The sequence below is a fragment of the Mustela putorius genome, unplaced genomic scaffold, assembly GCF_011764305.1.
Source record: "Mustela putorius furo isolate JIRA1106 unplaced genomic scaffold, ASM1176430v1.1 tig00001033_pilon_pilon_pilon, whole genome shotgun sequence".
NCBI classification, from domain to species: domain Eukaryota; kingdom Metazoa; phylum Chordata; class Mammalia; order Carnivora; family Mustelidae; genus Mustela; species Mustela putorius.
The window spans coordinates 238,850-263,806 of NW_025421540.1; the positions used below are offsets into that span (position 1 = coordinate 238,850).

Consider the following 24,957-nt stretch of genomic DNA (forward strand, 5'->3'; position numbering starts at 1 on the left):
TAGTTGCTTAGATCTTTTAATTTTAAAATACCATGATGCTTAAAAACAGGAATCACATTATTTCTGGTAAGTTGTCAATGACAACATGCTTATCTGTTCCTTTATATCGTTCTTCATGTGAATTATGTGCATAACATAGACACCTACTTACAACCCCAAAATAGGAAGAATTTTGGAGGGGAATGTGCGGAACAATATGAAGGTGCAAGTTGAGAGGTGTATTGGAGGCATAAGGAAGAGATGATTTGACTAGAAGGAAGGCTACTGGTTAAAGTAGATGGGGAAGAGAGAGTATTAATAAGTAACTCTAGACTTAGAAGGACTTGGTATGGCAGGTTGGAGAATTTGAATTTAAGAAATTGAAGAATGGAGAGGATCTTAGGAATCAATTTGGGATATTAAGCAGAGAGACTAGAGAAAGGAAGACCATTTCAGTTGCTACTGCAACAGTTCAAGCATTAGGTGTTCATAGATATGGTGGAGAAGGAGATGAAGAGCTAATATTTATTTAAAAATTGACAGAAAAATGAATATGGACACCTGATAGATTTTTATCTTAAAGATTTTATTTATTTATCTCTCTATCTATTTAGAGAGTGTGGAAGGGGTAAGGGGCAGAGGAAGAAGGAGAGAATCTCTGGGAGATTTCTGCAAGGAGTGCAGAGCCAGATGCAGAACTCAACATCATAATCCTGAGATCATCATCTGAGCTGAAACCAAGAGTTGGACACTTAACTGACTGATCATGATGCGTTTAAAAAAAAAAAAAATACCTAGCTCTCTTCATTGAAAAAAAAAAAAACTCAAAACAATGACCAACCCAATAACAATGACCACCATCACTAGTAGTATATGGTTCCTTCCTAAAAGGAGCCTGGAATTCTTGGAAAAATAATTGATTCCAGAGCAGGGAAGGTAAATGCACAAGAAGACAGGTCACAAGGACACCGGAGCCATTCATAGAGGCTCTCACAAGCAATAGAGGGAGATCATTTATATATCACTCTGACTAAAAATTGCCTTGCATTGAAACACATCAAATATGCAAAGGATCACAAATGGATTATGATACTAAAAGAAAGAAAATTAATTTTGAAATTGAAAGAAGGAAAGAGTCATATATTTTCGGCAGCCAAATAGTACATGAAGAAACTTTTTTCCTGTGGAAATATCCCAGCTAAGAAATAAAAAAAAAATGATTCAGCTAGAATATAATCGCTCCTTAACCCCTAATGAACACCTGAATCCGGATGCTGCAAAGACGTGGCTACCGACATCATCAATGATGAGTGGTTCTGCATTATGATCCTCGTTCTAGAGAAACACAATATCATCTATGAAGTAGCTTTTCCAAAAAAGATCTCAATGTTATCAAGATCATATATAATTCATAAAAATGGTTCTTAGTAGGGAGGAGGTTCAGTTTTCCCCTTAAGGTGATATTTGGCAATATCTGGAGACATTCTTAGTTGTCACTCATACGGGTGCGTACACCGCTGACACCTGGTGGGCAGAGGCCAGAGAGCTACTAAATCTTGGGATGCCCAGGATCCTCTGGGCATAATTATTGGGCAAATAGAATGTCCATAGTGCTGCAGTTAGAAATCCTGACTTATGGGAATTGTGAAGTGGAGAGGAACATGTTAAATAATACGACTGGTCTGTAATGAGCAAAATCTCAGTGGTAAGAAATTACAAGCCAAAGACTCAGTGTCATTAACAACAATAACCAAAAAATTCAAGAACTAAAAAGAAGGGGGGCAGATGACCTATAGACTTAAAGAGATAAAAAGGCCAGTCAACCAATACAAGGTGAAGAGCTGGGCAACCTGGGGTGGCTTGGTCATTAGGCATCTGCCTTCTGCTCAGATCATAATCCCAGGGTCCTGGGATCGAGTTCCACATCGGGCTCCCTCCTCCGCGGAGAGCCTGCTTCCCCTGCATGTGTTCTCTCTCTCTCTCTCTCTGTCAAATAAGTAAATAAAATCTTAAAAAAAACAACAACAAAAACAAGGCGAAGAGCTTATTTCGATTCCAATTTAAACAAACTGTATAAAACTTTGACACTTGATGACATATTTGGAAATTTGAACCCTGACTGGAAGTTTAATGATATTAAGAATATTTTGGATGTGATGATGGTTTTGTTAGGTTACAAAAAAGTGACTTGATCTTCTAGAAATACAATCTGAAATACTCATGGGTGAAAAGGGTAACATCTTAAATTTGCTTAAGGTCAATATGGGAGCAAGGTAATAGCTAGAGAAATGAGTCCTTGAAGATCAGCTGAGAGGCTGACAGTTCAGATTTAAGAATGAGGAACATGAGCAGAGCTTCTGTTGGAACAAATATATTTACTTGTGGCTTTGTTTTTAAATTTTTAAGTTTTTTTATTTTTTATTAACATATAATATATTATTAGGCCCAGGGGTACAGGTCTGTGAATTGTCAGGCTTACACACTTCATAGCACTCACCATAGCACATACCCTCTCCAATGTCCATAACCCTACCACCCTCTCCCTATCCCTCCTCCCCACTGACAACCCTCAGTTTGTTCTGTGAGATTAAGAGTCTCTTAAGATTTGTCTCCCTCCTGATCCAAGAACTGAAACGAAAGTTTCCCATGTTTTCTAAATGCAGACTAGAAGAAAGGTAGTTAGTTACAAAAGCGCAGGAGACTATACGAATAGAATGATTGTTTTCTTGAGAAGGATGCCTCCTTAACCTTCTCTACCACCATGAATATTGGTCTCTACTCCCTGAGATTCTCATGTCAGTTTCTTAAAGCCTGCCATCGAAGTTCATTGAAATAGACTTTCAAACTATCTTTTTAAACCAATTACTTGTTGCCACTTTTGAGATAAAGAGGGGTAAAACAAACAAGAAGGCTTCAGGATTTCTAGCAAAGGTTGAGGGATGTGGCAGTGTAATAAAAATTGTTAACAGATTTTTGTGAATACTCCCTATGCTTCACCATGAGCTGTGGGTACAAGATAGTCTTGATCTCATTTGTATTTTATAGCATGAAACATGTGACCCAAAAAGCTTAATTTATAAAATATGAGGTCACACTATTACAGGGTTGATAGAATTTCTCAGGGGAAGCTGTGCTTACTGGAGAGTCTAGAAATTTGGAGGAGCCATTCTGTGGGGGCAAGTGCACCAACTGGTGGCAGTTGTATCTTCTGACTGAAATTTACCAGTGGCAGAGTTTCTGGATCCTGTGGGTGCCAGAATGGTGGCAGTGATGTAAAAAAAATCTTTTGGCTCATTGTCCTGTGTTCTGTGATCAAGGTCCAGGGATAGGGGTAGAACAGCAGGAGAGATGAAAGACACACTTTGTACCCCAACTTCCAGATTCATGGCTCCCTATTGCTTGCTGCCCTCTTCCCTCAAGGAAGTGAAAGTGAGCTGACTTTCATTCAGCTGATAGCTTAACTTGCCTTTTCATGGGATTAAATATGCAAAATGGCAAGGAATATCAGCAGTGAACAGAGGGAGAAAATGAGCTTCAGCAAGTAGAAAGCAGTGTACTCAATCTCAAGCATACACCAGAGGGCTCAGTATTCAATCCCACAAAAGCCTTTTGGCAACACTCATGACTCATGTCTCACAATCTATGTTGAGTTTAGAAGATCAGTGGAATGGGTAGACTGGAAGAGACATTTCACCTCCCCAGGAATGTGTCCTTCCAGACCCATCTTAAGTGAAAAACAAAAAATATAAAACTTATTTGACATCAAAAATGACAACTGGAAAGATTGTTGATGCTGATTTATTTCTGAAGTGAAAGTTACAGAAAGAATCACTGAATCCCAAACACAGTAGAAAACCATGTGTGAGAGAAGAACTTATTTTGGAACAATAAATGGTTAAGTCTTTAAATGGGGAACTAGTTATTTTCTCCCATCATAGAAATGATTTCATTGTAAAGTACTTGAGGGGCATCCATGGCCCAGATAAAATCCAAGTGGTTGTAAGGAGGGATCTTTCTGTGATAAATGAGGTTGGGGAGTTTGGAAAGCAGAAGATCAACATCTTGAGGGTCGACCAGCAAGTCATTGCCTCTGTTCCACACTGCAATTGGCACGTGCATGTCTGTCAAGTTGTAGTAAGGAGGTTTGGGCTAAAACATAAAAGAGAAAGAACCCCAGTGTTTATAAGTAACTGCACCTTAAACCCCACTACTTATTTCTTGACTAGAGGATATTACACTGGTTGATGATTTTTTCTGTTGAGGTTTATTGACACATAATGTTGTATTAATTTCAGGTGTATAACATAATGCTTTAATAGATGTATATATTGTGAAATAATCACCCCCATTAAGTGTAGTTATTGTCCATCACACATATGGTTACAGTTTTTTTTCTTTTTTTTTAAAGATTTTATTTGTTTATTTGACAGAGATTACAAGTAGACAGAGAGGCAGGCAGAGAGAGAGAGGGAAGCAGGCTCCCTGATGAGCAGAGAGCCCGATGCAGGACTCGATCCCAGGACCCTGGGATCATGACCTGAGCCTAAGGCAGTGGCTTAACCCACTGAGCCACCCAGGCGCCCTCAGTTTTTTTTTCTTATGATGAGAACTTTCAAGATCTACTTGAAAGTTTTTTTCTCTGTCTCTCTCTTTTTTAAAAAAAAAAGATTTTATTTATTTATTTGAAGAGAGAATGAGAGAAAGAGCATGAGGAGGGAGGGTCAAGAGGAAAAACAGACTCCCTGCAGAGCAGGGAACCTGATGTAGGACTCCATCCTGGGACTTCAGGATCAGGATCTGAGCCAAAAGCAGTTGCACAACCAACTGACCCACCCAGGTGTTCCTTAAGGTCTTTTTTGGCAACTTCCAAGTATACAATACAGCATTGTTCATTGTAGTCACCATGTTGTACATGAAATCCTCAAGGCTTTATTGTATAAACTGGAGATTTGTGCCTCTTCACCCATGTCACCCACCCTCTACCCCACACCGCTGGCAGCCACCCATCCATTCTCTGTATCTGTGAACTCAGCTGTTGGTTTTGTTTTCAGATTCCACATATAAGTGAGATCATCAGAATGTGACTTTCTCTCTCTGACTTATTTCACTTAATATAATGCCTTCAAGTTTGATCCATGTTGTTTCACATGGCATGGTTGGGTTATAGAAGTAAATTCTTAGCAGGGATTGCTCAGAGAATGTCACCTTTATTCACAGAGCAAAGTGGATGCAGTGTTTTAGGTCAACGCTTCTCAAACTTGAAAGGGCCTGTGAAACACCTGGGGATCTTGGTAAGATGAAGATTCTGATTCGGTACATCTAGGGTAAGAGCCAGGATTCTGCATTCCCAGGTGAATGCTGATACTGCTGGTCCCGGACCATGCATCAAATATCAAATCTTTAGATCTCGTTTCTTACAAATTAAAAATTTAGATTTCTACCCCAAATCAAGAAAGTGGATTTTATTGGATTCTAACTATAATAGACTGTTTCTACCCAGACACTCTAAAATATGATCTCGAAATGACTTGAGTCATTTATTTTGGCTTTGTACTGACTTACCAGTATGGTCAGTTAGCAGGTCAGTCAGTTCATTGAAGGGGTTGTTTTGTTGAATACTTGGCTGATTTTACTAAATATTGGATACAATTCTGAGAAAAGCTATCATCAGTCCCATTTGCTATTTCTAGAAAATCAACATTTACACATAGATTTTAAAGAGGCTTATAAAGCAGGACAAGGGAATAAGAAAATCATCACCAATTTCACCACTATCCACAAAGAATTTTTTTGGTTTTTTAGATCCTACTTTGCAGAATACTAATCCAATAAACTAAATTTTTCCATATCTCACCTTATATAATAGTCAACTTGTCATAGGAAAATACTTCATCATATATAAATTTCCATAATATTTTAATACATTATTTTAGTGGAGAGAAGGGTAAAATGTGGAGAATATTCATAATAATAATAAACCTACCTTCTTTTACTCATGCTCCATTGTTCAAAGAGTTTTCTAGATGTTACCTTCTGGCTCTTAACTTAGTGTCAGGGCTCAGTTAGTTGAAGACCATCTGTGTTGTTCTATGGCTTGGCAGAGGGAGGGTGGGCTTGGGATTTGTTATTTCAGGTCCCCTAAGATGGATGCCACTGATTACTGATAGTAGAGCCCAGGAGAAAGGTAGATGCAAAGAATAACTGTGTTTTGGGAGTTTGAGGAGGCGATGGTTGGAGAAAAAGTGTTTTCAATGGTGTTTGATCTGATTGTTCCTCTTTAAAGACATCAAAAATTGTTGCAAAAGGGGGACATCTGTACATATGAGATATTGTCATGAAGAGATAGAAATCCCTTCTAAACATCGAGTTGTGGAAGCAGATGAAAATCAGTAGGGCTGTTTGGCCAGTACGTGGGTGGAAACTCTGGGGTGGGAGAAGAAGGAAGGGGAGAAGATTACAAAAACTGCAGAGTAGTTCTCCCATTCAAATGTAGCCAGTGATGGTCTACAGGTGTACCCTAACCTGAGGGCTTGCAGATGTGTTCTCATTACATATGTGGGTGGGGCAATGAAGAAACTCCTGTCTGAATGCCTATGGGGTCCCAGATGGGATGGACCCAAAGTCTGGCTTCTTCGTGCAGCAACAAGGGCAGGGGGTGACCAGTATGTCTGCCTCTCCAACAAGGCCCCTGTCTGCCAAGGAGTATCTCCAGCCTTGATCTGCGAGCACGCCATCCTCACATCTTATCTCTGGGAATATGGTGGAATCACTTCTCTGGCTGTTGACCAAAGAAGGGCTATTGTTTAAGAAGACCAGAGATTCCAGCTTTATCTCCTGAACAGTTTGAATTGTCAGCTTGTTTTATCTGTGAACTGCACTTCCAAAAGGAGAGGTCCGTGTGCTGGGAAGCTGGTATCCAGGGCAGGGTAGTGTGAGGAGGTGCGGGGTGATGAATTCTAGGAGGTTCTCCCAGGTGGAGGTGCGGTTCCCTGAATTCAGCCACTGGAGCTGAGTGCACAGAGAGAGTATGGAGACAGGGTGATGTCTGGCATGATGAATGGATTCCAAGGAAATTACCATCTACTTTCTAATTTCCTTAAGGATGAGTCTGGACACCAACATTCCTTTGGAAAACACATGCCTGATGATCATAATTTCACCTTTACAGTTTTATATCTTTGTCTTTCAAAATGTGAACAATTCCAACTTTAAGAAGCTTACCTGGTGAAAGTGCAGCATGTTCAGAGCTGGGCTTCCCCAGTCAAAAGCTTGGAACTTCCCTGACTTTACAGCCTAATGGAGAGAAATGAATAATATGAGGAAATAAAAACTCTCTCTGCTATGTGAAAAACAAAATTCAAACCCTTCCAGGTAGTTTACTTTCAATTTAGACAATTTTTGAAAAGCATTTTTCTCCTTCCCAAAAGTTAAGACTGTTGTTCATCCAGGACCAGATATTTATGCAAGTTTAAGTGTGGCTTTGCTTGAAATAATTTTTTTCTCACATGCCAAGTCATAAAAAAATCATTCAATTCTTTGCTACCCAAAGTGATTGTTTTGTAGGATTTTATTATTATTATTTTTTTTTTAGAGAGAGAAAGTGCACCCATGCGAGAGGGGTGGGGAGGGGTAGAGGGAGAGGAAGAGAGAAAGAATCTTAAGCAGGTTCCATGATCAGTGCAGAGCCTGATGCAGGGCTTGAGCTCATGACCCCAAGATCATGAACTTGGTTAACCAACAATTTGGAGTGAGGATAATTGTCAAAATATAATAGTATTAGTAGCAAAACATATGCAATTCCTATGAGCCATATGCTTTGAACTATGTTCTCTAAGCTTTACACAAATTAGTTCATTTAATCTTCACACTAATACATTTGGTGGACAAGGAAACCAAGACAGATGACCGTAACTCAGCTCCAAAGAAAGGATTGGAGTTTAGGCTCTTAACTGGAATTTATATTCTTAACTCCTTTTGATACTGCACTTTTTCATATATGTAATTAAACCCAAACCCAATACAAAACAATGAAAATATCTAGATAAAGAGCATGGACAAAAGCTAACATAAATAGTTGCTCTGAAATAAATTTTATAAAATTTATGGGAGTGACTATCAGCATTAAGAACATTCAGTCAATGCTTAGACATCAGCAGAGAATCCTGATAAAATATATTACTCAGTGCCTCCCCTCACAGAATTTAAGTATTACACCAATTACTTAGGGAGTCAGAAGTGAGTAGAGCTCACTATCTACTATTTTTTCTATATGCTGTTTACTTTAGGGAACACTTGGGTGACAGCAGGGAGCTGGAAGGAATGAAACTGGGAGCAATAATGTGATTTCCCTTGGGCTTATCTACAAAGCACGGACACAATTCTGAAGATACTCCTAGTTTTTTGTTTGTTTGTTTTGAGGAGACTCCATACCCAGCGTGGAGCCCCACATGGAGCTTGAACTCATGACCCTCAGATCAAGACCTGAGCTGAGATCAAGAGTTGGATGCTTAAACAACTGAGCCACCCAGGCCCCCACTCCTCCTAGTTTTTCAAAGAACTGTGTCTAAGTCATGGTAGAACAAGTCCTCAAAATGTTGCTCAAAATATTCAGAATCAAAATGTCAATACACACAAACCATGTTCAAGTTCTTAGTGTCAAATCCACAAATGATGAATAAGGCATTGCTGCAGAGGAGATCCACTGTCTCCCGGGAGCACACCTCAGTAGCAAGAAACTGATTAAAAAAAGTGGTGTGGGTAGAATATTTTGTCACCAAATACAAGCTGAAAAATAAAGGCATTGGGAGAGTTTTGTAAACATGAAGTGGCGAAGAAGACTCATTAATTTTTCTAGTTGCAAATTGGCTGGGGCAAATTGGCTGGTGAGATTTTCATATTTCTTTACATTGTTTCAGGAATTTCAAACTCTTTCTCATTTAGTTCCCACTATAAAGTAGGGGAATGGACAGGGCAGATGACTTACATTGAATATTTATTCTTCCATTGAGAAACATAGCAGCTGCCGAAGAGATGTGTAAGACACGAAGGGTTACAATCTAGTTGGGCTAATATGTGTCATGAAATAAAATAAAAAACAATGTGGCAGGATGTCATAAGTGATACAACAAAAATCAGAAGCCGAAATGGTGACCCCATTGTATTTTCAGGAAAACCTTTGGAAAGACAAAGAGGCTCAGGAGCTTGGTTATTTGCCTCAAATCTTCTTGAGGAAAATAGACATGGGTTATCCCCATATTATATGGGAGAAAACAGGAGTCTAAGAAATAGGTGAGATCTTGTGCTTACCTAGACCTGACTTTAAAGTTCATAAATTCTATAAAGCTACCATCTTGACACAAACCTCACACCCCTGACTTAAGGTCTAACACTTTATTATTATTATTTTTAAACAAACTATCTACATTGCCTATCAGAAAACCTGAGCCCAAGTAGGAAAGAAACACCTGCATTAGCACAGCTGGTAATAATACTCAAGGTCATCGCAAATTTTTCACGTTTTGAGCAAAAGCTTTACATATGTAGTTTGACTGTAGATAGTGTCTCTTGGGCTTTCAACATACAAGTTAGTTCAGAGTGAAAATAAATGAATAGTGCAAAACCATGGAAGGAAATAACATCATTACGTTTTACAGCCTGCAGTAAAACTGTTCTCCTGAGAGAAGTGGTGTCAGTGTCAGTGTGCGTCAGTTTAGCTAGGTGGGAGAAGTAGGTGATTAAGTGTTGGGAAAACAAGGATCATTAATTCCCTCCAGTGTGTGCCTACTATACAAGACACTTAATATTTCCTGTTTATTGCAACCCACACTCCTACCCTCTGGGACCCCTTTTAAGGTTCAGAAAGTCAAGGGCATTTGATGAAGGGTCTCAAGGTACTTGTCTCCATGAGTGTTGCTCCCCTTCCCCTTTCTCCTTTTCCCTCTCCTTCCCTTTCTTTTCTACCTTTCACCTTTCTGGTTTTCTTCCTTTTGTTCTTATTTCTCCCTCCCTGAATTGTGGTTTTCATACACACAAAGGAAATAAAACATCTATGATAGGGACCGACCCTCCCGGTATTGCTAACCCACGTAAAGCTACCAGGGATGTGGATAGAAAGGGGGATCTCAGTGGCTGTCATGGGGATTCAGCCATTGCTAGGCAGGAAATAAAACATGCTTCCACCCATTTCCATTCTTGGCTAGAAGCATGGTTGTCTGCACCGTGTTTCCCTTCTCTTTCTGTCCCTCTGAGACCCACGGACAACTCGACATCTTAGATTCAGTTGAAGAGAATCACATACCTTGAAGATGGATGAAGGAAGAAGCATGAGTTTGTTCAGAAGGGTTTTGGTATATTTCATGGTGGCAACGGGAGCTAAAGCATAAAAGGTTTGATTCTTTTAGTCAGGTTGGGGTTGGTAGAAAAGGCGATGAAACCTGAAACAGAACAACAAGGAACCAGTAAAGTAGATGTGTGTGTGTGTGTGTGTGTGTGTGTTTTACAAGTGGGACATTATTTGGATTTACACAGAGTGCTGTTTACTAAAAGAGAGAAACTGACCACCTCTGCTTGTTCAGAGCGACCAAATTTTAGTATATTTGTTTTATTTTTGTAGATTCTCTCTAGGAACATGAGGCTAGAACTTGTAAAAAGTTCTTTCATCTGAATTTAGAAAACAGGCCAATTTTAAGATTCATGTGGGGTGAGGAAGAATTACTTATATTGCAAACTGATTTTGATGAGTTCATATTCATGTCATCACAGTGAGATAATTAATTAATGCTTCATATGAGGAGGGTATGCAAGTGGGAAAGATTGAAAAAGTTTTGAAACTGACCAAACAAGATTTGAATCCTGGCTATGGGGTTTATTGGATTTGTTACCTTGGACAGGTCACCTAAGCACTGAAAGCCTCATTTTCCTCATCTGAAATATGGGACTAAAAATGAATGCTTTAATAGGGTTTTTTAAGGAACCAAGTGAGGTGAATTATAAAAGATATTTACCAGGACACTAAGCACATTGTAAATGCTGGAAAAGAGATCAGCCACAATAATTCAAACATCTACGCTCCATAAATATACTCAACTCTTGTCTGTAATGAATTGCTATTTTGAATGGTAGCATAATAGTAGACTGGGATGTGATCAAAGAGTCATTAAGCTAAACTCTATACAATCAAACTACATAGGATAATCTCTCCCCATGGTTAATAATAGCATATTGATTAGACAAAAGAGTTCTGAACAACAACAAAAAAAAAAGACTTTCAAATGTGAACACTTACCTCACCTACCTCTGCCTAAATCTACTTAAGGAAGAATGTCATTTGCTAAGGGATTCTTTACCTGATTGCCTAATTCTGAAGATTACAGCCAGCCTATCACCCAGAGAAAGCAAGAATCACACAGGAAGAGATTCTGTGGGTATCTATAGGTCTCAGCACAGGTAGGACAGGTGACTTCTCAGGATACACTTCCTTGTTTAGAATAAACAACCCTACTTGTGACACAATCCTAAAAGGGACACTTATCTGACTTCCCAGTACACAGAATATTAGAAGATGCAAATGCAAAGCAGAAATACATTCCAGAAATCTATGTGTGTGGCGACAGTTATGACATGTTATCCATTAGTGACAAAGAAGAATGGAATGTTCAAAATTCAAATGACTCCAAAGAGTGGTAGTTTGGAGTCACTTAGTGTCAGTTTTACTCATCTCCATAAATCCTAGGAAATCATTGCATTGCATCTTGAGGAAATAATTTTATAACCCTAGATCACTGAGGAAAGGTTAAACTCTGATCAGTGTGTGCTATTAAAAACAAAAACAAAAACAAACAAACAAAAAAACCCAGCAGTGTGTCATAAGCTAAGACAGATTTCCCTCCAAAATGATGCAACTTTTGTATAGTTTTTTTGTATAGTTCTAAGGAGTCAATTTTGGTAATCTAGAACATCTTCCCTTTTGTAACAAAGGATTTTGAGGGACACCGGGGTGGCTCAGTTGTTTGAGCACCTGACACTTGGTTTTGGCTCAGGTCATGGTCTCAGAGTCATGAGATCGAGCCCCTATGGGACTCCATGCCCAGTGGGACATCTGCTTGAGGTTCTCTCTCTCCTTCTCCCTCTGCCCCTATCCCTGCATATGCATGTGCATGTTTTCTCTCTTTAAAATAAGTAAATCTTAAGAAAAAAAAAGGGATTTTGACTTGATTGTTGACCATGTGGGATACATGCTGTGCTGTACCTGCCCAGATTCCTCCTCATGTCTGAGGCATTTATTCAACCTCAGAGGTAGAGAATTTGTGACTCCTGTCTGATTTTGCTTTTGCTCAAGAGAATACATGGTTCTCAAAGAATTCCAAAGAATTCCTTCCCCAGGTAGGCTTCACTGAATGGCAGCTCAACCAGTGGCCAAAAAGGCCCAGCCACCCAGTTCCACTCAGAGACTCTCAAGAGCCTTCTCATACAGAATTGACTGAGACCTTTTTGGAACTGTGTCATGTCCCCGCTGCTCCCTCTGCCTAGTCTTGCCTTCTGCTCTTTACCCTAGCAGTGTTTATTTATAAAACAACCTGAATACTAGTCGTTATCTCCGTGGGAACATGACCTATGACATAATGACAAAGGACACTGGGAAGCTCTTCCTCACTAATGTTTTTCTCTAAAATTTTATATGTGAGTTAGCTCAATTGGTTAAGCGTCTGCCTTCTCCTCAGGTCATGATCCCAGGGTTCTGGGATCGAGTTCGGCATCTGGCTCCTTGTTAAGCAAGGCTTCTGCTTCTCCTCTCTCTCAAATAAATAAACTCTTTAAAATTCTATAGGTGAGGCTGCCTTTTTTGCACTGTATATTATTTCCTGTTTTGTCGAAGGTTATTTGACCATAGAGTTGAGGGTCCATATCTGGGCTCTCTACTCTGTTCCACTGGTCTATGTGTCTGTTTTTATACCAGTACCATGCTGTCTTGGTAATCACAGCTTTGTAGTAAAGCTTGAAATCAGGTAACATGATGCCCCCAGCTTTATTTTTGTTTTTCAACATTTCCTTAGTGATTCGGGGTCTCTTCTGATTCCATACAAATTTTAGCATTATTTGCTCCAGCTCTTTGAAGAATACCGGTGGAATTTTGATCAGAATAGCATTAAAAGTATAGATTGCTCTAGGCAGTATAGACTTTAACAATGTTCGATCCAAGAGCATGGAATGGTCTTCCATCTTTTTGTGTCTTCAATTTCTTTCATGAGTGTTCTGTAGTTCCTCGAGTACAGATCCTTTATTCCTTTGGTTAGGCTTATTCCCAGGTATCTTATGGTTCTTGGTGCTATAGTAAATGGAATTAGTTCTCTAATTTCCCTTTCTGTATTTTCATTGTTAGTGTATAAGAAAGCCACTGATTTCTGTATATTGACTTTGTATCCTGCCACGTTGCTGAATTGCTGTATTAGTTCTAGTAGTTTGGGGGTGGAGTCTTTCAGGTTTTCCATATAAAGAATCATGTCATCTGCAAAGAGAGAGAGTTTGACTTCTTTTCATTGCCAATTTGGATACCTTTTATTTCCCTTTGTTGTCTGATTGCTATTGCTAGGACTTCTAATACTATATTGAACAAGAGTGAGAGTGGGCATCCTTGTCGTGTTCCTGATCTCAACAGGAAGGATGCAAGCTTTTTCCCATTGAGGATGATATTTGCTGTGGGTCTTTCATAGATAGATTTGATGAAATTCAGGAATGTTCCCTCTATCCCTATACTTTGAAGTGTTTTAATCAGGAACGGATGCTGGGTTTTGTCCAGTGTTTTTTCTGCATCAATTGAGAGGACCATGTGGTTCTTCTCTCTTCTCTTATTAATTTTTTCTATCACATTGATTGATTTGCGAATGTTGAACCATCCTTATAGCCCAGGGATGAATGCCACCTGGTCATGGTGGATAATCTTTTTAATGTGCTGTTGGATCCTGTTTGCTAGGATCTTGTTGAGAATCTTAGCATCCATATTCATCAATGATATTGGTCTGAAATCCTCCTTTTTGGTAGGGTCTTTGCCTGGTTTGGGGATCAGGGTAATGCTGGCTTCATAGAAAGAGTCAGGAAGTTTTCCTTCTGCTTCAATTTTTTGAAACAGCTTCAGGATCTATAATGAACTCCTCAAACTCAACACACACAAAACAGACAATCATATCAAAAAATGGGCAGAACATATGAACAGATACTTCTCCAATCAAGACGTACAAATGGCTATCAGATACATGAGAAAATATTCATTATCACAAGCCATCAGGGAGATTCAAATTAAAACTACATTGATATATCACCTTACACCAGTTAGAATGGCCAAAATTAGCAAGACAGGAAACAACATGTGTTGGAGAGGATGTGGAGAAAGAGGAACCCTCTTCCACTGTTGGTGGGAATGCAAGTTGGTGCAGCCTCTTTGGAGAACAGTGTGGAGAGACCTCAAGAAATTAAAAATAGAACTTTCCTATGACCCTGCCATTGCACTCCTAGGAATTTACCCCAAAGATACAGATGTAGTGAAACGAAGGGTCATCTGTACCCCCAATGTTTATAGCAGCAATGGCCACGGTCGCCAAACTGTGGAAAGAACCAAGATGCCCTTCAACGGATGAATGAATAAGGAAGATGTGGTCCATATACACTATGGAGTATTATGCCTCCATCAGAAAGAACGAATACCCAACTTTTGTAGCAACATGGACGGCACTGGAAGAGATTATGCTGAGTGAAATAAGTCAAGCAGAGAGAGTCAATTATCATATGGTTTCACTTATTTGTGGAGCATAACAAAAATCATGGAGGACATGGGGAGTTAGAGAGAAGGGGGTTGGGGTAAATTGGAAGGGGAGGTGAATCATGAGAGATTATGGATTCTGAAAAACAATCTGAGGGGTTAGACATGGCGAGGGGGTGGGAGGTCGGGGTACCAGGTGGTGGGTATTGTAGAGGGCACGGATTGCATGGAGCACTGGGTGTGGTGAACAAATAATGATACTGTTATGCTGAAAATAAATAAATTAAAAAATATATATATACAAAAAAATTCTATAGGTGATACCTACTCGCCAACCACCAACTTCACCCAGTTCCCTGCATCGATGTTTATATATGGACCTACTGATTGCTTGGCTTCCCAGCACAGAATCAATTCATCGGCTGAGAGCAGAGACTAGCATAAAATACATCAGTATTCTTCCTCTGTGACCCCTCCTTCTCCTTCTGCTTCCACCTTTTCCTTCCTCTTAAAGCTTTCTCTTACGCACTCGGGAGCTCACCGGATTATGCTTTATCCCAACCACTCCTCTGAGGTGGAAGGCCCCTCCTCCTGTCCGGCTGCCAAATCCAATGGTCCCTTCTTAGACTTCAGTTCCCATGACTTATCAGTAGCCTCTTCCACAGCTGACCACCTTCTTCTTCTTGAAACACTTTCTTCCCTTGACTCCAAAACACAAGGTACTCCTGGCTCCTTATAGAACTGTCACCATGACGTCCCAGCTCCTTCGTCTGATTCCTCCTCATCTTCTAGACTAAGAGCAGCCTGGCCTTCATCCTTGGGCTCCTCCCCTTTCCTGTCTGAACTCACTCTACTGGTTATTGCACCCTGTTTCTTGTACATTTTGTACATTCATATCTCCAGCAGGTGTCTGGTGCCCAACAGTGAGAAAACAGAGCCCCTGTCCCCCTGGACCATATCTGTTGTTCTCACAGCCATCCCCCTCATGGACTGGGCATCTCCATCACCCCAGGTGCTCAGACCACAAATCTCGCATCATTCTTGACCCCTTTCTTTCCCTTATGCCCCATATCCAGTGTGAAGGCAAATCCTATAGGTTCTTCTTCCAGAACACATCTAGAACCTAACTGTCACCACAGCTACACACCCACATCCAGGTCACGATCACGCCTCTTGTGGGTCACTCTAAGAATCCCTTGACCGGTTCCTCTACCCCTACCCTTGTTCATCATCAGCAACTGGGGGGATTCTGTTAATGGTACTGTGTAACTTCTAATCCTGTTGAGGGCCTTGAGGTAAGATCCTGGTATTCCCATCTTCAAAACTCTGCTCTGGTTTCCCTTTTTACTTAGAGTAAAATCTAAATTCCCTATAAGACCCAAAAAGCTCTGAAAAGTCTACCCTCCTTAGACCATGCCCACATCTGGTCTCTTGCTTTGTCTCTGATTCAGCCACACAATGAATCGCCTCATTGCCATTTGTTGAAAAGTCTGCAACCTCAGGACCTTTGCACTTACTTTTCTCTCTTTTCAGAACAACAGTTTTTCAGGCATACACATGACTCACACCCCAGTTTCCCCATCTCCTTCATGCCTTTACTCAGAGAGTGCTGGGGGTATCCTCTATCTGAACTCACCGTGTCCCCTCGGATGCTTCATCATAGCCTTTCCTGACTTACTTGCTTCCCATAACATTACCATTGTTTAACCTACTCTGTATTCTACTTTATAACCCTTGTTACTTTCTCTGCCTCCCCGCTAGAGTATCTGTAGCACAAGGACAGAAATTTTCATCTCCTTTATTTATTGCTATATTCTTAGGACACATTGCAGATGTTCCACTCATGTGGTTGAGTGGATGGGATGTTCAGTCCAGAGGCCAGAAGGTGCAGTGTCTAAGATTATGGGCTTGGGAGTAGGATGGCCTGAGCTGGGATCTGAGCTACCCTAATCGTCCTACCTGTGTTACCTTGCACAAGTTATTTCCCTTCCTGTCCTTCCCCATATATACAACAGATTTGATCATTGTCCCTATATCATTGGATTGTCATAGTCAATCCTTTATACGATGGATGGAAAGCAGTTAGCACAATGACCGACATGCCTGCATAACCACTGGGAAGGGGTCTGTACAAACAAAAGCCCCCTGCTTCAGCTGCTTTTACCTACCAATGGTGGTGCCCTGGGAGTGGCCAACATAGTGCAGCTTATCTTGTCCAGTTTTCTTTAAAATGAAGTCAATCGTGGCTGGGAGGTCGTATTTAGCCATCTCATCAAAGTTGCAAGAAAAACAAAGACAAAATAAAACTAAATACTTTCCCTTGCTATAATTTCTAAAAGTCAAGCCTATTTATAGCTAAGCCTGTCTCTGGGAAAATAGAAAACTGGCTTCTCTAAGCATTGCTGCTTATAGACCGGGAGGGAGTGTCATGTGCTTTTGCGGGGCTGGCTTCTTATCAAGAGCTGATGTCATTTCTGAAATGGAGCATTACAGCTGCACCTTAATCCAAACAAGACAGCCTCTGTCAGTGGGGATTCTTGCTATCCCTAAAAATGGATGTCAGACTTAATCATCATTTGTACACAGATTATACACAATCTGGGGTCAATTGAGATAAGTCAGAGCGCCCTTTTTTTTACTACTCAGAGATCAGCCAGAATGGTCTTTGGAAAATGGAAATGGGATTCTGCCAATGCCTTTTTGGAAACTGCTTGGCAACTTCTCATTGTGCGCAGAGTGAGGTCTGAAGGCCTCAGTGTGGCCCGCGGAACCCACCTGACCTGTCTTTCTTTCTCACGGCCCCTCCAGAGACACGAGCTTCCTTGTGGGCCCTAGAAGACTTAGAGCACTTTTCTAGGCCTTAGCAGCATCACTGAAATCTCTTCTGTTTCCCCCTCCATCAGCACTTTATAGGAATGGGGCATGAGAGTGCTGGAGAAAGGAAACCTTTGAAAAGCTTGCCATGGGGGACGCCTGGGTGGCTCAGTTGGTTAAGCCTTCGGCTCAGGTCATGATCCCAGGGTCCTGGGATAGAGTCCCACATTGGGCTCCTTGCTCGGCGGAGAGCCTGCTTCTCCCTCTGCCTCTGCCTGCCTCTCTGTCTGCCTGTGCTTGCTCGCTCTCTCTCCCTCTGTCTCTGACAAATAAATAAAATCTTAAAAAAAAAAAAGAAAAGCTTGCCATGGTGTCCATATTAACTCCCTCACACTCTCCTCACTATTGATGGTGACTTGCATTTTTGAAACCCCAACTGAACTTGGATATCTTCCCAAATCTCGACAGATCTTCCTTTTGGAATCTGCTAAGGCACCAAATTTCCTTGCTTCGGTCATTTCGCTCATTCCATTTGAAAAGGTGATCTGATCATCACGTGTACTGAGATCATGGAGGGAAAGCTACCCTTGGACTCAGAATCCAAGAAGGGATTAGAATAAAAAGGACTTGCTTCTTCCCTCCTGAGAGTGTAATGTATTAAAATGGGACTGGATTGGAACAGGCAAACATGAATACCCATGCTTTTTAAACTCTATTTTATTTTTCTTGTCCATTTTTCCTTATCCCTTTTCTTTACCTGATAGCCCAGAATTCCAGGGAGTCTGCGGAGAAGTATAGGCTTCTCCTGGCCCAGGTGTTCCCCCTGCTGTTCGGCAGCCACACGTCCTAGCCCGCATCTGCCAGAATGAAGGCCAGGCTGTTTTTGGGCAAATTGGAGATCCAGTTTGTGGCTGACGTGAACAAACTGTGTTGCAGAAATACAACAGGTCTCTGGCCTGAGGGAGAAAATCATATCCAAGCTTTATATCCTCTTTCCTCATTCTCAGGTAAACATGGAGACAGGATATAGACTTTAGGACGACTAGAATGAAATACTTTTGCTTGATTGAGTTGAATATTTGAATACATCATCTTAATTATGGTGGTGGTTTATCAAGCAACACAACATATCAGATTGTGCATTTGAGACATGCAGTTTAACCTTGGAAGACTATTGAGAAACTTTTATTCTAAGGAAATTCAGTGTGATGTTAATTTAAATGGCTTGTGAGTGGTAAAGTGATAGGTGATCTTGCTTAATTTTATTCTCCTTGTACTTCACAATTTTCCTGTGATGAGAACAAGATAAAATTTTTGTTTAAGTGAGGAAATGAGCCTCAGATCGCCTCCCTTTCCTCCCCATGGTAACACACATCCTGGCTAACTCTTCCTGATCCTCCAGGACTCAGCTAAGTCATTATTTCTAGAGCAAGTTTTCCTTGATCTCCACCAGCTGAGTTAGGCCCCTGTACCAGAACTTCTAGTTTAATGTCCTCTGTAGAGTTCTAGCATTACACTTATCATGAATCATTATAACTATCTGTTCATGATTCCACTGACTTCATGGTGATCTCTCTCAAGACTGGAGATAAAGTCTCATCATGGTTGCATTTCTAGAATGAGCAAGACTCACTTAAGTCCTTAGGGAGAAATGAAAGGAGGAAGGGAAGAAGGAAAGAAGCAAGGATGGAATGAAGGGAAGAAAAGAGAGTGGGAAGGAGGAAAGGAGAAGAAGGAAAGGAGGGAGGATTATACCTATATTCTCTGAATTTTTCTTCTCATAAGGAATTCTGTTGATCCCAAGGATATAACCATCTTCCATTATGACATCATACTCTTCACTTGGGTAACCCCAGTAGGATATCATCTGACTCTGATGAAGAAAAACAAAGCTTCTAGTTTCAGTTGAGTTTTTAAATGCATCTAGTAAGTAGATAAGTTACTCTTGACTGGTCATGTAAAAGCTTCAGCTTGCCATGATTCTAAGTCATGGTAGTAGCTCTTGGTTCTGTGGGTTCCCTGCTCCACAACTCTGGTAACTTAACACTATTCATGGTCACTTCAGGGCTTATAGGATGTAATTTTCCAAAGTAAGCATGTGTGGTTCCAAGTGCAGATATCAAACTTGCCACAGTTAATAGCAACCACATTTTGCTCTTGTCTGAAACAGAAGAAACCATGGAAGTGGTTAGCCTATGACACTTTTGTAATACTTGTATTCTGTGCTAGTTTTACCTTCATGAAAGGTTTGATTATATTCTGTTTTGAGCAATAAACTGGGACATGTGATGGTCGGTATAGGTATTTTAATGCTTCACATGTTTCACTCTCCTTGATGCATTTTAAGAACATTTCCTACTTGGTTTTCAAATCATAATTGATCAAAATGTCTTCTAATTGTCTGGCATAATATTATGTTCTTATTATGCCTTATGTTTAAGGCTTTTGTCAACTCTTTTTGAGAGCCCCAAGTCATGTGTGTGTGTTGGGGTTGGGTGGCATTGTGTCAACATTTCATTCTTTTAGATTCTATCTCAATACAACATGTGTTCAAACCCATAATGATGTCTTTAATATTGCTTATGATAGCTACCCCATAAATGCTTATTAATCTGAGGTAATTATATGGACTTATGGCCACCAACAGTTGCTCAAAATATCTAACAACAAAGTATCTAACAACAAAGAGGAAAACCCATATTAAAAGAATTTTAGTGATTTTCTAATTCAACCCCCTCATATTCTACAGGTAAGAAACAACAACCTACTTCTCAGAGAAGTTAAATATCATTTCAAGGGGACCACATTACTGCTATTATGTATGTGATCAGTCTTTCACATAATGTCCTCTTAAATTTGGTAGGCTTTTATAAGCTATTTTATAAAATCAAAAAACAGGGGCTCCTGGGTGGTGCAGTTGGTTAAGTGTCTGACTCTTGGTTTGGGCTCAGGTCCTGATCTCAGGGTGGTGAGATTGAGCCCCATGTCAGCTCCACAGGCAGCAGGGTGTCTGCTGGACATTCTCTCTCCCTCTAACTCTGCCCCTCCTGCTTTTTTTTCCTCTTTTACTCTTTCTAAAATAAATATGTTTTTTTACAAAAGTAAAAAAACATGAGGGGGGTGGGGTTATGGACATTGGGGAGGGTATGTGCTTTGGTGAGTGCTGTGAAGTGTGTAAACCTGGCGATTCACAGACCTGTACCCCTGGGGATAAAAATATATGTTTATAAAAAATAAAAAATTTTTTAAAAAAGTAAAAAAACATGTTAATTTCCATAAAATATCTGTAGCTTCTATGACAAAGGATTACTTTCTTTAATATCTATTAGCTTTTATTAATCAGTAAGAAAAAAGACCAACAAATCAATAAATGTAGGCTGAGCACATGAAAAAGCTTTCCTAGAGAGAAAAGTGGCCTAAAACCTTACAACTTAAAAACATTTGTAAATATTCTGTTACATTTATAATAGATGAAATGTAAATTAAAACTATAATGTTATAATACCTATCAAATCAAGTTTTATAATTTATAGTGATGGCAAAATTGGGTGGAACAGAGACCTAAGTGTTTGTGGGAGTGTAAGTTTTTGCTAGGTTTTTCAAGAGGAACCTGGAAATATTTATGAAAATTTAAAATGCATAACTCTTCTATTCCACATTTAGATTTTAATCTCACCTATAACCACAAATGTATCTAAAACCGTCTATATGTATGAGGATTTTCACTACAGCATTGTATATAACAGAAAAGATTGGGAATGACTTAAGTAAGTGCCTATCAGTAGAGAACATAATCTTATAAATCATCGTGCAAACCATACAACAGAATGTGATACTTCTTGTTTAAAAAAAGTGAGATGCAAATCAAAACTTCAATGAAATACCTCACACCCATTAGCATGGCCATTATCAAAAAGACAAGAAATGACAAGTGTTGACCTGGGTGTAGAGAAAAGGGAGACCTCGTGCACTGTTGGTGGGAATGTAAATTGGTACACAAACAGTATGGAGGTTCTTCAAAAGAGTTATAAATAGAACTGTCATATAATTCAACAATTCCACTTCTGAGTATTTATCCAAAGGGAGAAAAACACACTAAATCAAAAAATATTGCCACCCCCATGTTCACTGCAGAATTATTTATGGTAGTTAAGACATGGAAGCACTGTAAGTGTCTACTGATGGAAAAATGGATAAAGAAAATGTCACACACACACACACACAGGAATACTATTCAGCCTTTAAAAAGAAGGAAATCTTGCCTTTTGTGGCAACATGGATAGACCTCAAGGGTATGGTGCTAAGTGAAATAAGTCAGACAGAGAAAGATGAATACTATATGATCTCATTAGGTGTGGTATCTAAAATAAACAAGCAAAAAACCCCAAACAAAACCTAAACAACTGAACTCATGGATACAGAGAACACAGGGGTGTTTGCTAGAGGCAGGGAGGTAGAGGGGGAATGAAATGAGAGAGGTGGATTAAAAAGTACAAACTCCCAGCTATAAAATAAATAAGTCAGGGGGATATAACGTACAGCATGGGGACTATAGTTGATAACAATAATGTATTTTTTAAAGTTGCTAAGAGAGTAGATCTTTTTTTTTAAGATTTTATTTACTTATTTGTCAGAGAGAGAGCGAGGGAGAGCGAGCACAGGCCGACAGAGTGGAAGGGGGACTCAATCCCAGGACGCTGGGATCATGTCCTGAGCCGAAGGCAGCTGCTTAACCAACTGAGCCACCCAGGCGTCCCAAGAGAGTAGATCTTAAAGGTTTTCATCACAAGAACAAATAATTCTGTAACTATGTGTGGGGACGGGTGTGTGATCATTTTGCAATATATAAAAATATTGACTCATTAATGGTGTACATTGAAACTGATATAATGTTATATAGCAATTGTATTTAAATTACAAAATAAAAAAGAAATACTATAATACTCCCCAAAGATAAAAAAGTGAGATAGTATTTATATGTATTTATATGAAAATTTATCTGAGCTGGTTGTAAACAAAAGGCACAGAATACAGTTCATTTGGTTTATCTAATACAGTTTGTATAGTACCATTTATAAAATTAAAAAGGTCTCATTTGAAAAGTAAAACTAGAACACCAAAATTGTTGGGCATGTTGGTTATAAAGCCATACTGCCCAGTGACAAAATCTGCTGGTTATAAAAGGAATGATTTTTTTTTTATTCTGAGTTACTGGGGTTGCCCAATTTAAAATTTATCAGTCTTGCTTGTCAACATGTGGTAGTTGGGATAGCTGGTCAGCATTTTCTCTAGGAAAATAAGGAATCCCGCTTATACTCAAACTTATTAGAACTAAACTGATGTTCTTTACCATTTTTGCATTTTTATAGAAATTGCAATTTACAAACCTTTTCCAAAGAAACACTTTCATAGCCCTTTAATTTTCTGATCTTGTGATGGCAATTATCACTTATTTCTCAGCATAGACAGACTATTTGACATTAGACCCAGAACATCTGAAGTCCCTTCTATGTTGTAATCACCAACCAAATATTAAAGCTCTTAAAAAATTACAACTACAGGTCTTCAGATACTAAGCTGGTGAAAAAGCCTCAAGGGAGAAGTGATGTTTGTCCCCAAATATTTGAAGAGATGCCATGTGAAGGACAGTTTCAAATCAATTCATTTTTAGTGTGTCAGAAATAAGTCATTCAATAAATATTCGTTAAGGAACTACTAAGTGCCGGGGCACCTGGGAAACTCAGTGGGTTAACTGTCTGCCTTCGGGTCAGGTCATGATCTCAGAATCCTGCAGTCAAGACCCAGCATTGGGCAGTAGAGAGCATTTCAGTCCCCTTTTTATGGATAAGTGAGGTGAGGCTAAAAAAAGGGCTTTGCCAACAGGTAGCTTGAAAGAAATTGACACCATGTTTGAGACTAGGTAGTCTGTCTCCAATGATTATGTTCTCCACTATAACGCCTCTTTAGGATGGCCTAAGGCTGCTTGGGACATCGACCAGGGGTTTATGTAATTTGGTCTAAAGTTATTTGGAGAGGTGTATAATTTGAAGAAATGCATTAGTAGCCTCTGAGTTTTAGCAATGGTATTAATAAAGGTTGATTCAATAGCACTTAGATAAAATTAAATTATTCAATATAGTATATTAATACAGCTAACTTACGACGCTAGAGGACTTATTTTTGCTTCTCAGAAGGAAGAATAAGAGAGATAAATGTTCACATTAGGCGTTCACTATAAAAATGCTGAAGTAATAAGCAAATCTGTCATCTAGTAATTAATAAGTTCACATATAAATAAAAAAATCCAAGAAAAAATAAGTAGGATTTTAAAGAATGAGACTTAACTTAAATAGACACATTTATGTAATGAATATATATACATTATATATATATACATTTATATAGATGAATATGCAACAAATATTAAAGCTCTTAAAAAATCCAAGGGTTTATAGGGAAAAAAGGAGTTCAATAATCCAAATAGAGTTGCCCAGCAGAAGTTATACTCACGATCTCCTCAGAAACAAGCTTGTATTTCTCTTGATGTTTAGTATCTTGGTGAACGTTGCATTTCCTTCTTATATACAAAACTTCCAATAATGGCCAGAATTACTCAGCCACTGATTACATTTCATAAATCTTAATATCTGGACATCATCTAATTATCAGAGGACAAACCTAAAAATCAAATACTGCATTTTTACTGATTTTCACATAGTATCAAGATCACACCTTTTTTTCTAACAACCACAAATATTGGCCAAAGGAGTCATGCCCAAAAAGGATTTAGGAAATATTAAAAAGGATTCTTGATAGCTTAAACATATCAAGAATGTTGAATCAAAGGTATAAGACAAATGATTATGTAGTGTAGCTCAGATAAAGGGACCTAAGATAGTAAAAGGCCTCCTCTTGTTCTTTAAAAATATGGCACATAAACTCTTCTGACTGGATACTTACATAACCTCCTGCAAATGAATGGAATCAGCAAGGATTAGTGTTTTCTTATGGTATTTGATCAGGGTCTCTAACTCAGCAGATAATGATATAGCTCACATAGAAAACCCCAGCTGCTGCCCTTTAAAAACATGTGGGTGGTGTCATTTTCTTTATATAAAATCATTACTTGGAGTTTGAACAATGTCATTGTGTTAATAAATGACTTGTGCATTTAAAAACTTAATATTTAAAAACACAGTTCATCCTTTATAACCACCATGAGCACCCATAGCTTATAGTGAGAGAAAAAGAAAATCGTGTTTTGACTTCTTAAGATAGTTTGCAAATTTATTTTTAGGAATCATCGTTTTTTCAGTAGCACTTACTGAAATTACCTGCAGAAATTGTGAAAAAATAATCGTTGCCGGAAGGAACACAACGGTGGGCTATGACAGCAACTTTTCACCAAGTAC

The 24,957-nt window shown here is 39.3% G+C and overlaps 1 pseudogene; it reads right to left on the bottom strand.

Annotated features, from left to right (window-relative positions):
* Window positions 1-3,894: 3,894 nt before the first annotated feature.
* On the bottom strand, window positions 3,895-19,725 carry LOC123393838 (annotated as a pseudogene).
* Window positions 19,726-24,957: the final 5,232 nt, after the last annotated feature.